Raw genomic sequence first — 13,109 nt, 5'->3', positions numbered from 1 at the left:
GATTTTATTCCCGATCTCTCTTCCTAAAAATTCGGGTCGGAAAAATATCGGGTTGAAATTTTTTCGGGACGAGAATGAGATGGATTCGAGAAGGATCGGGATTTCAAAAATTTTTGCCACCACTAAGCTTGTTTGAGCAAAATATATCACGATTTGAAGTATGAAGTGGAGCAAAAAAATTCATCCCCGTAGAACTACGTTACCCAAGGGGTTGGGCCTTTTTTTTTTTTTTCCCAGATACCGAAAATCTTGATTGGATCAGTTATATTTTAAAAATATTCAAGTCGAGTTACACAAGAAGTCAAAATTTTATGCTCGGATTGGTATAACATATTATATTCAATACCTAATTGGATATCGGGTATGCGACTATATATTAAATTCTATCGATCAATTAGAGATATAACCTCATTCCCAATTTTATTTTGATTTTTGATATTCTTTATAAAATCTTTGAAAAGTAACTTTCACTTAAAAATTGTCCTGCTATTTTGCCACAAGAGTAAGTCTTTTGTGCGATAATTTCATGGATTTTTATTCGTGAGATGGGTCAGTTCCTACCCATATTTACAATAAAAAATAATATTTTTTCATGGGTGACCCAAATAAGATACCCGTCTCACAAAATTGACCCATGAAATTGTAGTAACCCAAGTTCTGTTTTACTTGATTAAATGGAAAAACATGTTAGAAGTGGTAAAATATGATTAAAGTCTTTATTTGAGAAAAATAAGTGAAAAATCAGCTTCAGAATGTTCGAAAATAATCCCAGGGGTCCTGAGGGCCCGAACAGTTCGGAATGGGCAGAGACAGTTCAGAGCTTTTGAACCAGTTTGGATCTTCCGAACTCTGTAGACAACAGATGTCATGGTGGGTTGGAAAAGTGGCAGATCGGACCCTCTGATCCCTGTTCGAAGCTTCCGAACTCGTCTGTACCCTGATGTGTCAAAATGTTGTTTACACGTGAAAATCATGCCCAGGTCGGATCTTCCGATATCTGACCTATAATAGACGTCCAAACCTCATTTTCAAGTACAAATTTGAGGGATTTTCAATATATTAGCCTATATTGAGTGTTTTGGGTCATACCATCGAAAGTCAGGCTTTAACGAGATGCTACTGGAGTCGTAGCGGGATGGTGCCTGAGTTTTTGGGTCTACGACATCAGTAGGCTGACGACGGACGCATGTATAGTCCGAGATCCTTTGTAGTAACCCGAGTTCTATTTTAGGTAAATATTTGATAAAACATGATTAAGGAGTTGTTATATAGAAAAACAAAGTCCAAACTCAGCTTCAGGACATCCGAAAATAGTCCAAAAAGTCTGGAAACCCGAGTAGTTCAGATCCAACCTAAGTGGTTTGGAAGCAGATGATCAAGATCGAAGCTTCCAAGCAACAAGCATCGTGAGGTGTCAAAGTGTTGTTGACACGTGAGCTGCATAAAGTCCCCATTGCTACCAACATGCTCGTTCATAAAATAAGTGCTGAAAATAAAAATAATGCGAAAATACTTTTTATTTTATTTGTAAAAGACATACATCAATTCGCGAAATAAAATATCATTCATTTGAAGTTTAAATATCAACATTCAATAAATTCCAAAACTTCTAGCATGAAAACTGAAATTCATAATATATTAACCAACTAAAAGATTATTAATCAAAATGTGTTTAGACGCGAAATCATCAATATCATGAAACTAAGGTTCTCAGACAGCGTGACATGCACTCTCCCGCTTCCTCGGCTACTCCAATCACTGTCCATCATCAAACTCATTTACCTATCGCTGCGTTGGCCCGTTCTGACTCTTCCGGGCTTCCTTACCTTAGATCTAGGTTTTCTTAGAGCCTCACGCTCGCTTATAGCCGTTTCTCTTGGGCTTTCTTTTTCTTTGTTTGCTCTCCTTTTTGGTCTAGGTCATCTAGATTTAGATATATGTAGCTATTTATTTTTATTTGCAGGTACTGCTCTCCGGCCCTTTTCCGGAGTTTTTGGAGTTAGTCTGTTCCCCTGTCGCTTGCTTTGATTCTTCAGGGTGATGGATCACCAGGCGTTCACTGTGCTTCTCCTTGCCTGGTTTCTTGCTGTTGTTTGGATGTTTTGTGGGCGGTTCTCTCGTGCCCCTCGCTTTTTGGATTTCCAGTCTTCTTGGGAGTTAGGTTATGTCTTGAGTTTCCTTCGCCATTTTCCTGATTTTTTGCTCTGGGCCTGCTGGTTTGCGGTCGCTCCTCTTTTTCCTCGCGGCCTATGTATAGTGACTTCCCAGCTGATCATGACTTTTGGACATATTTCTTGCATAGCTTTGATCTGTTGTTCAGCTCTGGATGGTGCCAGCCTCTTTTCGCGCTTTAGTGTCGGATTTGATTTTGCTGGCCTGGAGTTGTGGATCTCCTCTAGGTTTTACTGCACAGGTTGATACCAGCCACTCTTCGCGCCTCAGTGTCCGTTTTTGGTTTTGCTGGGCCGAGCTTGTGGTTCTCTTCTAGCTTTTGCTGCCTAGGATGACTGCTGACGTTGACTTAGTTAGCTATCTTTGATGTTATTTGTTTATACTTATTTCCTAGGGATGCTTTGGTTGTATATTTTTTCGATACCCTAGCTGTTTTGATGTTTTTATTACCTTTGTATAGCCTTTTGGGGAGGTCTTGGCCTAGTCCCCCTCCTCCGTTAGGTTTTATTTGTATCGCTTTTTTATGTTTATATACAGGTAGGGGTCTGCCTAACCCCTCGCTTCCGGCGGTGTTTTTTTTTTTTTTAAAAAAAAAGACTCATTTACCACGTCTTCCTCACCTGCACCATCCAAGCATAGTGAATCTAAAGACTCAACAAGTATATTAATACAATATATAATACATATTAAAATCATAATACATGTATATCCGTATAGGACGTGATCATAACGTGAAAACATAACATTCATTGCTTTAGGGTGATGAATTATAATGCAATTGTGGTAACCACCGTTAGAGCACATTCATTGGTTCTATGATCATGTAAATAATTGTGCAACTTAGGTATATCATTTGGTACAACTCATACTAGCGAAGCCTATGTGCGTACCATCCCATACTAGCCGAAGCCAATATGCACATCTTTCGTTCTTGTTTGGAATGACCGTCTCTGAAGCTCATTTCGGAGCACCAAATCCCATACTTCTACCACGAGTACACATAAGACATCAAAAAATTAACGTTTTCATGCTTCTTAACTTCATATAACCTTTCATGCTAGAAATCATGTAATAATTTGAAATAATACTAAGCACGTCCCATAAATTTTCATAAAACATCTATCTTACATAAGTAAAATAACTTTCAAGGGTAGGAATACTTGGACCATCATGCAATACGTATAGTTAGCGATCCACGTAAGTCGTTCTCTACTACTTCTCGAAGAATAACTCCATGCGTCAAGCACACAAGACCATAATCGAACCCTCACATGCATTAATAGAATATAAGTACATAGAATAAGAGTGAAAAAATTCAGTTTCAAAATTTGCGGACAGAACTCCACACGCTAGGGCGTGCATTTCTGCATGCCCTAGACCGAAAGGTCGCGCTAGGGCATGCAGTTTTGTGTGCCCCAACTCGAAACGTGCTTACCTGAATTTCAGCCAGCTTTGACAGGGGGTTTCTTTACTTTTTTTTTGCTTCTAAAACCTTTTGTACGTACTCACACGCCTACTATTCGATATCTATCAAAGAATAGACTTCAAAACACGACAAAGGACCCGTAAAACGACTTATCCTCAATATTTTTGAAACCAAAATACATCAAACATGAATAAACACCAAAAATTCAGATTTCTTCCCACTTTCCTGTATTTCAATTGGAAGAAATGTTAGATACCTGAATTTCCAACAAGACAACTCCAAATTCAATTTGGGCTAAACATTAATATTTTTGGGTTTATCAACATAATATCTCATAAAATTGACCAATGAAACCGTCTCAAAACTTTTTATAATATGAGTGTCTGTTTCTCCGCAAATACCTAACATTTCTTCCAATTGATACTCAAAAGTCAAAACCCACAAAAAATACTAAGAAACGACGCTCCAACGATTTCTTCCTACTTTGTTGTATTTCATTTCAATTTTATTTCTTGTTGTCTCCAATGAAGAATGCTTCAAGGCAGTGGTGAGAAAGGCAATGGACAAGGCCATGAGGAGAATGACCAAGGTGATCAAGGATCATCCTCAAGAATGGGCGATGGGGAGAATGACGGAGGTTACGATGGTGGCCAAGGCGATGGGGCGAATGGACAAAGGGGTCAAGGCTCATCCTCAAGCATGGGCGATGGGGAGAATGGCAGAGGTTTTGCTGGTGGCCAAGGCGATGGGGAGAATGGCCAAGGGGGTCATGGCTCTGGACCTTCTGGTGGTGGATCTGCTGCTGAATTTGTTAGTTTTTTGAGTAATGTGGCAGTGTTGGTGGCTTCCACTGCCGTGGTGTATGTAGATGACAACCCTATCAGTTGGTCGTCCACAGAGATTCGTGAATTTCCCCTGGCTTACTTGAAGAAGAATAGTATCTATCAGAATGAATACAACCCTATGGTTTGAACGTCCACAGAGATTCAAATATCATGAATTACCCTAGGCTGGTTTGAACAGGAAACCCTAAATTTCCACTCGTCCAGAGCATGAACAACTTTCAACGCTGCGTACACTACGGCAGCGGACAGCAAAAGTTAACCAACACAATCACACCACTCAAACAAAATCAGCAGAAGAACCACACACCAGAAGGGCCAGAGCCATGACATCCCTTGGACAATCTCCCCTTCCGCTTTGGCCACCAGCAAAATCTCAGCCATTCTCTCATCGTCTATGCTTGAGGATGAGCCTTGACCACCTTGGCCATTCTCCCCATCGCCTTGTCCACCACCGAAACCTCTGTCATTTTTCCCATCGCCCATGATTGAGGATGAGCTTTGATCCCCTTGGCCATTCTCCCCATCTCCTTGGCCACCACCAAAACCTCTGTCATTCTCCCCATCGCCCATGTTTGAGGAAGAGCCTTGACCACCTTGACCATTCTCTCCATGGCCTTGTCCATGGACTTTCTCACCACTGCCTTGGGCATTCTTCATTTGAGACAACAGGAAATAAAATTGAAATGAAATACATCAAAGTGGGAGGAAATCGTTGGAGCATCGTTTCTTAGTATTTTTTGTGGGTTTTGACTTTTGAGTATCAATTGGAAGAAATGTTATGTAGTACCCCGTACCCGAAATTGGTAATTAAGAGATTAATTATGTTAATTAAACTAATTTTGTATCTGAAGGATCAGAAGCTCCGAAGGTGAGATCGGAAGCTCCGATCAGGATCGGAAGCTCCGATCGATATTACATCATGCATGACGTGTGGCAGGATCGGAAGCTCCGATCGCCCTATCCAAAGTCAACCAGTGAGATTTTGACATGTGGCAGATAAGGATGTTCGGAAGCTCCGATGGCAGGATCGGACATTCCGATCAAGGATCGGAAGTTCCGATCGAGGATCGGAGGTTCCGATCGTTGCCTATAAATATAAGGTCCGAGGCATTCATTTCTTGCCAATTCCGAATTCTCTCCTTAGCCCTCGTGGTCCTATTTTAAGACTTTGGGTACTCTTATTCTAGAGTTGGAGTAGGATATTTGTTTTAGTATAGTCAGACAGTGTCTGACATAGTAGCGGAGCAGTGCTCGTGTTGTAGAGCCGTGTTCGAGGCTGTGGATTCGCAGCAGGGGAGTGCCCTAGTTGCGGGATAGTCGCCATCAGTGGGCTGACGACGGACGCAGGTATATCTATGGTCTCCTTAAATTATTTAGGAGTATGCAATAGCTTAGTTAAGGCTTTTAGCGCTTATTGAATGATGCATGAGTATTTGCATTGTATACTTGATGATAGGCTTGGAACCTAGAGTGGGACTACTAGGACTGCCTTAGAAAGGTACGTAAGTGCTGACTGAGATTGCCAGCGGATATGCATGCTTATATGTTGCATTTATGTGTTTGCATGTTATTATTGTTATGCGGCATGTGCATATCATCTTGTTCCTGTACATCTGTATATCTTTCGAGATGAGCCAGTTAGGGTTTCTCAGCCCTGTTAGGAAGTTTGATATCGAGTACCCTTAGGTACTGATACCTCGAGGACTCCGCGGTCCGCGTCCGAGATTCGGGAATGAGTGGTTGCACATAGTGGTTAGCTACCCTGATGTGACGAGCTTATATCCCAGGCACCAGTTTGAGCAGTTTGTATACAGTTATCCGAGATATGGATACCCGGTCATTTGCATGCATCATATTTGTATGTTTATCTGTGCTTTCGTATTGAGCTTAGAGCTCACGTCCAGTATTTTTTGTGTATCTGGATACCCTATTTCGATGGGGCAGGTATAGGTGCAGGATTGAGCACTAGGAGCCTGGAGTAGCCAGTGACCTTGAAGACAGCAGGATTAGCTGTAGGTTTTATTTAAATTAATTCGATTGGGTTGTATAAATCGAGTTTGATTAGCCGGTTGTATTCTGCCGGTCTACTTGTTTTTAGTCTTCCGCAGCAATGTGATTTAATGCATGCTTAATTATGCTCTTAACTCTGATTAGTTAGTGGGTCGGGTCGCTACATTTATGGTATCAGAGCACTGCATGCAAGGGACTTAGGAAATGGATAATAAGACTTCTTGATTATCCTTGTAGGATTGATTGAGGCTAGCGAAAGAAGATTTGGTTCTTCATTGCCAAGGTTTGCGGCAGAAGTTTTTACTATAAGGAATGCAACAGTGATGAGAACACCAGTAGTAGCATATCGATAGATAGACTGACTGATGTGGACGGTTCATCATTCGATGCATTGGGATATTGATCGAAGAACATATGGATTCCAGCCAGGGAAGACTGGAAGAGAAGATCGGTTATATTGCGTCAGATACCGCTGAGGGCTTTTTGGAACGAATGGTGTTTAGTAATCCATGTGGTTCCAGTCCTTGAAGATTCTGCACTCGTAGTTGGAGAGATTGTCAGATAGACCTTCACCAGAGAATGCCTCGAGTGCCTAAAGCATGACAGGTTTCGAGAGTGAGGTCTTTAACCTCGTGCAGAACATGGTTTTGCCGGTATTCTTGTATCGATGCTTTTGGTAGGCATACGAAAAACTTCATGTTCAAAAGAATGATTTATATACAATAAGAACGCTGATGGTAGATCGTGAGAAGAAGAAGTCGACTGACATGCACTGACGCAGAGCATAGCTGGTTAGCTATCACGTGCCATTTCTCCGGAGTTCTTCGCTGGAGGACATGTAGAGAGACTTGGACGGAAGTATGCTTGTATCGATGCGTGTGTCAATTGGAAACTTCATGCTCAAGGAGTGAAGACAAGTTCGACGATTTTAAATACTGTATTGATGTATTTGTAAACAGTATTTCAGTTGTAATGAATCATCAGAACTTGGTTGTATCAGTTCAAGTTATTGGATGTACATTTTGTTGTATTTTTAATACTGTATGTATTACATGGGATTTTAATAAAGGAAATTGTACATAACTTGAAGTAATGATACATGTTTTACTTATTCAAAGATTCGTGTTTGATTACAAGTAATTTTACTAAGTTTGGCTTGGAATTAGTTGACTAATCAACTAGGATAGCTCATGGATTTTGAGTAAACGGTAACGGATTGACATGGGGTTAGTCTAGGTGTCTTCCTAGGGCTGATCTAATTAGTCGTTTGACTGAGTTAATACCATTGATGCGGTAATTCATCTGGGAGCATGGAAATATCGATCTTGTTTGGAATTTTGAGTTTTTGTTCTAAGTTGTTTCCTTAGGACAGTAGTCTGATTGACCTGCATAGGTTGAGACTTCGTGATGATGGGATTTCATCGGGATACCAAGTCGGGTATATGCCGAGAGTTGTGGACTAGGACCATGACTAGACATGATGGAGCACGACCCTATGCCAGTGTTACTCTGGGAGTCTTTCGTACTTCGGAGAATGCCTGGAAGCCTTCATGCTTCAGGATTTGGCAGTGGGAAGGCTACTTAGTCTAGAGTTTTGGTAACAGTCACGACGGGGTATGACATTGGATTGGATGCCTGGTTAGGTGTCAGCGGTTTAGATATCGTTTGACTGTCGTTAGAGATATTGGTTTGCAGTTTTGTCACAAGGACCAGTCTTGGAGGGATTTTCCTTGACGAGTACGTACTCTGAACAGATAGTTTTAGTCTATTGGATACTGCTAGACTAGTGGATCTAGTCGGGGTTTGGATGCTCTTGTGATAGGGGCTATCCAGGAGTTTTGGTTTGTGAAATTCCTGAAACATTTGACTCGAAGATGAGTAGTTTTCAGCATTAATGGTTTCCTTCAGTGATAGATTATATCCGATGCTAAGGATTGTACACGACTATTTGAGGCGTGAGGATAGCGTGATTTATGCCAGTGTACACTTGGTGGTAATTTCAGGTGGGACACCGCGGCAAGTAACCTCAGTCTCGATTTGTTGCAGTCTTAGCAAGAGATATAGTTATCAGGAGAAAGTTTAGCGACAGTTGGTAATGAGTCAGTATCGATGCGAGATTGGTACTGGTGACTACTAATAGCTATTGTCTGACTTTGTCAGAAATAGGTGAGTTGAATCAGCTGTGATTCTTTTGATTCCAAGTATTTGGGATATGCGGACGTATGGCCGTGAGATCATGATTATTGATCGAGCCATGTGAGATTTCAAATGACCAAGACCTGGCGGATGGTTGCCATAATTTGGTTGGTACTGACAAGTTGTGTGATAGTCACAACTTATCGACGAGGTCGATTGGTTGAGCAGATCAGTAATTAAGATATCATGAACCGAGAGATACTTGGGACGATACTATAAGCCGTCGTGCATATGAGTTTGGATCCTTTAAGTAAATGTCTCGGAATAGTAAGAGAATTATTTGCATTCAGGATTCTCGGGTGGTTGAGATTTTCGGAGTGCAGTCGTTTGGACTTTCAAGTTCGATAGATCACGGGAGGTGATTGCATGTTTTGACTTTGGTAAGTCATGGCTAGTTCGATAACTCGGGTAAAGTTATCAGTGGTAAGAAAAGACATAATTGATCTGAACATTGCTTGGTATTAGCAATGGTCGACCCAGTTTTGAAAATAGAATTGTTCCATGCTATTGGATTACAGTTTTGGGAACTGTTAGCCGAATACTTGTTTAGGCATTTCCAGCAGTTTTCTCGGAGGATTTTTGTTAAATTGTGATTCGACGAGTGTTGCGGAATTCAATGAGCATTAGCAGGCCGATATCAGTTGATTGTTCGTGGGATTATACGACAACTGAGACTGTGTTCAGAGTCTAGCGAGATTGTTGTCGGTTATTTCCCAGTACGTTCTGATGTGCTATGCCATTGAGGTGTTGGGATCGACCGAGATCGATCGGGTAAATTCGTTGGTTTACCGCATGTGTCATGGATTGCGCGAAGGGTTGAGGTGAACTAGTTTTGTTCATCTTGGTAGCAAGTCAAGTGTGACTTGGGATTGTTATCTATGGTTGGATAACCAGTGTTGCGAATTCAATTGATATCTCGAGTGACGAGATAGTGGTGATCTTTAATCTAGACAACTAATGTTGTAGATGTTGTGGTCCCATCTATGTGATTCAGCATTATAGCGGTGACATTCTTTGAGAATATTAGTCAGCATCGAAGAAAATAAGTACGGAATGTAAGTCTGTCGATGCTAGGAACTTTCGGGATTGGTTGTATCTGGTCTTCTCGTTAGTACAAACTGATTCTAGCAAGAGGGATAGTCGGTATCAAGTGGTATACTTGACGAGGAACTATCACTGCTAAGGTTCGTAGGAACAGTGGGTATTCGAAGAGCAGTCGAGAGCACTCTATTGATCGTAAGGCTCGCTTATGCATCCAAAAGATCGTTCTACTTCATGGATGCCGGTGGGCATTGTCAGCGATCGAGACCCAGGTTTACTTCCATATTCTGGGGGAGTGTCCAGCGTGCTACGAGCACTGCTTTCAGTTTAAATACTGAATATCATCCAGAGACAGATGGTCAGATGGAGAGAGCTATCCATACCTTGGAGGACATGTTTTGGGCGTGTACTATGGATTTTTGGTTCAGTTTAGCCAGATCAGTTGTCATTGATTAAGTTCACGTACAACAATAGGTACCATCGTAGAATTGGGAGGACACCTGTTGAGGCGTTGTACGGGCGACTTGTCATACTCCATTCTTCTAGAAAGAAGTGGGGGAGACAGTATTTCTGAGAATGCCACTTTTTTGTAAGATTCTCAGATTTAGTCTTAAAGGCAAGTTGTCTCCCAGGTTTATCGGTCCGTTTGAGATCTTGGAGAACATTGGCGATTTCGCTTATCGACTAGCTTTGCCACCGCATCTTTCCATTATTCACGACGTGTTCCACGTATCAGTGTTGTGACGGTATGTGGCGGATGAGTCTCATATTCTGCAGCGGTCTGAGGTTCAAATGAGCAAGGATTTGACCTATGCTGAGAAACCTATTCGTATCCTGGATTATAAGGATAAGGTTTTACGGAACAAAGTCATTCCTTTTTTAGTTCAGTGGCAGCGCCGAGGCACTGAGGAAGCTACTTGGGAGCTTGAAGAAAGGATGCGTGAAGACCATCCTGAGTTGTTTTGATTTCAGTTTTGAGTTGTATTCGGTTGTAACGTTTGAAATTGTATAAGAAATGTTTCTGTACCTTGTATTGCATTCGGTACTTAAGATCTATTTTCGAGGACGAAATATCTTAAGTGGGGGAGAATGTAGTACCCCGTACCCGAAATTGGTAATTAAGAGATTAATTATGTTAATTAAACCAATTTGGTATCTGAAGGATCGGAAGCTCCGAAGGTGAGATCGGAAGCTCCGATCGATATTACGTCATGCATGACGTGTGGCAGGATCGGAAACTCCGATCGGGATCGGAAGCTCCGATCGCCCTATCCGAAGTCAATCAGTGAGATTTTGACATGTGGCAGATAAGGATGTTTGAAAGCTCCGATGGCAGGATCGAAGGTTCCGATCGAGGATCGGAGGTTCCGATCGATGCCTATAAATATAAGGTCCGAGGCATTCATTTCTTGCCAATTCCGAATTCTCTCCTTCGCCCTCGTGGTCCTATTTTAAGACTTTGGGTACTCTTATTCTAGAGTTGGAGTAGGATATTTGTTTTAGTATAGTCAGACAATGTCTGACATAGTAGCGGAGCAGTGCTCGTGTTGTAGAGCCGTGTTCGAGGCTGTGGATTCGCAGCAGGGGAGTGCCCTAGTTGCGGGATAGTCGCCATCAGTGGGCTGACGATGGACGCAGGTATAGCTATGGTCTCCTTAAATTATTTAGGAGTATGCAATAGCTTAGTTAAGGCTTTTAGCGCTTATTGAATGATGCATGAGTATTTGCATTGTAGACTTGATGATAGGCTTGGAACCTAGAGTGGGACTACTAGGACTGCCTTAGAAAGGTACGTAAGTACTGACTGAGATTGCCTGCGGATATGCATGCTTATATGTTGCATTTATGTGTTTGCATGTTATTATTGTTATGCGGAATGTGCATATCATCTTGTGCCTGTACATCTGTATATCTTTCGAGATGAGCCAGTTAGGGTTGCTCAGCCCTGTTAGGACGTTTGATATCGAGTACCCTTAGGTACTGATACCTCAAGGACTCCGCGGTCCGCGTCCGAGATTCGGGAATGAGTGGTCGCACACAGTGGTTAGCTACCCCGATGTGACGAGCTTATATCCCAGGCACCAGTTTGAGCAGTTTGTATACAGTTATCCCAGATATGGATACCCGGTCATTTGCATGCATCATATTTGTATGTTTATCCGTGCTTTCGTATTGAGCTTAAAGCTCACGTCCAGTATTTTCTGTGTATCTGGATACCCTATTTCGATGGGGGCAGGTATAGGTGCAGGATTGAGCACCAGGAGCCTGGAGTAGCCAGTGACCTTGAAGACAGCAGGATTAGCTGTAGGTTTTATTTAAAGTAATTCGATTGGGTTGTATAAATCGAGTTTGATTAGCCGGTTGTATTCTGCCGGTCTACTTGTATTTAGTCTTCCGCAGCAATGTGATTTAATGCATGCTTAATTATGCTCTTAACTCTGATTAGTTAGTGGGTCGGGTCGCTACAGTAACTGTACCCAATCCCGACACCTGATGACCCTCATAGAGTCGGTAAACGAGTCAAAGTATAGTACTAGCTTATAGAGTCTCCATGATGTTTCAAGTAGTAAGGACTAATGGTGTACAACCAAAACCGCGGACTTATCCACTCAATTAATAATAACCACTTGGAAAGTCTGAATAGGGTAGTTCGATCATTCATCATACGAATATCCATTTGCATGCTTTGAACATCTCTATGTTCCATACCAATGAAACGTGGTACTTGGCATTGCAAATGCTAGTCTCGATCTCGAGCGATCCTTATCCTTATTTGCGGACGGCTCAATTGACTAGGAACTGTTTAGAATATACAGTGACTATAAGATGTGTTTCATGATAGTGATCTCTCTTTATTCACTATCTCATCTTACTTACACTATAGTATATTCAAGGTCTTTATCAAAACAACAATAGTATATCACAATATAACATTATGAAGAAAGATAAAGAAAATGCCATTAATGAATGTAAATTATATTAAACAAAGATTGTTTATAATAAGAGACTCTCAAAGCCCTAAGCCACAACTTTGTTGGAAAAACTGGCTCTCAGATCAATCACGATTGATACCCGGTGCAGCGGAAGTTTAAAAATTTTTGTCATGGAACAATTCCATGGTGTGGGTATCAACCGTTCAACGATTAAATTATAGTGTGTGTGTAAAATTCAAGTAACAATTATTAAATTTTACCTTCAATCTCGAAGCGAGATTATTGGACACCACACAGATTTCTCTGCGCTTCTTGTATCTCCCTGGAACTGATGAACAAGCTGTTCTTCAATCAGGTCCACGAATAGAGGTTTAATCCCTCTGATAGATTGCACTAGAAAATCTATCAGAAGTTTTGTACGAAGAGAATAAACGAATTTGATTCGCTATTCCAGACTGCAATTCAAAATCACAGACCGGAATTTCT

This window comes from Henckelia pumila, chromosome 2 (assembly GCF_033568475.1).
Source record: "Henckelia pumila isolate YLH828 chromosome 2, ASM3356847v2, whole genome shotgun sequence".
In the NCBI taxonomy this organism is placed as follows: Eukaryota; Viridiplantae; Streptophyta; class Magnoliopsida; order Lamiales; family Gesneriaceae; genus Henckelia; species Henckelia pumila.
This window is presented reverse-complemented; position numbering follows the sequence as displayed.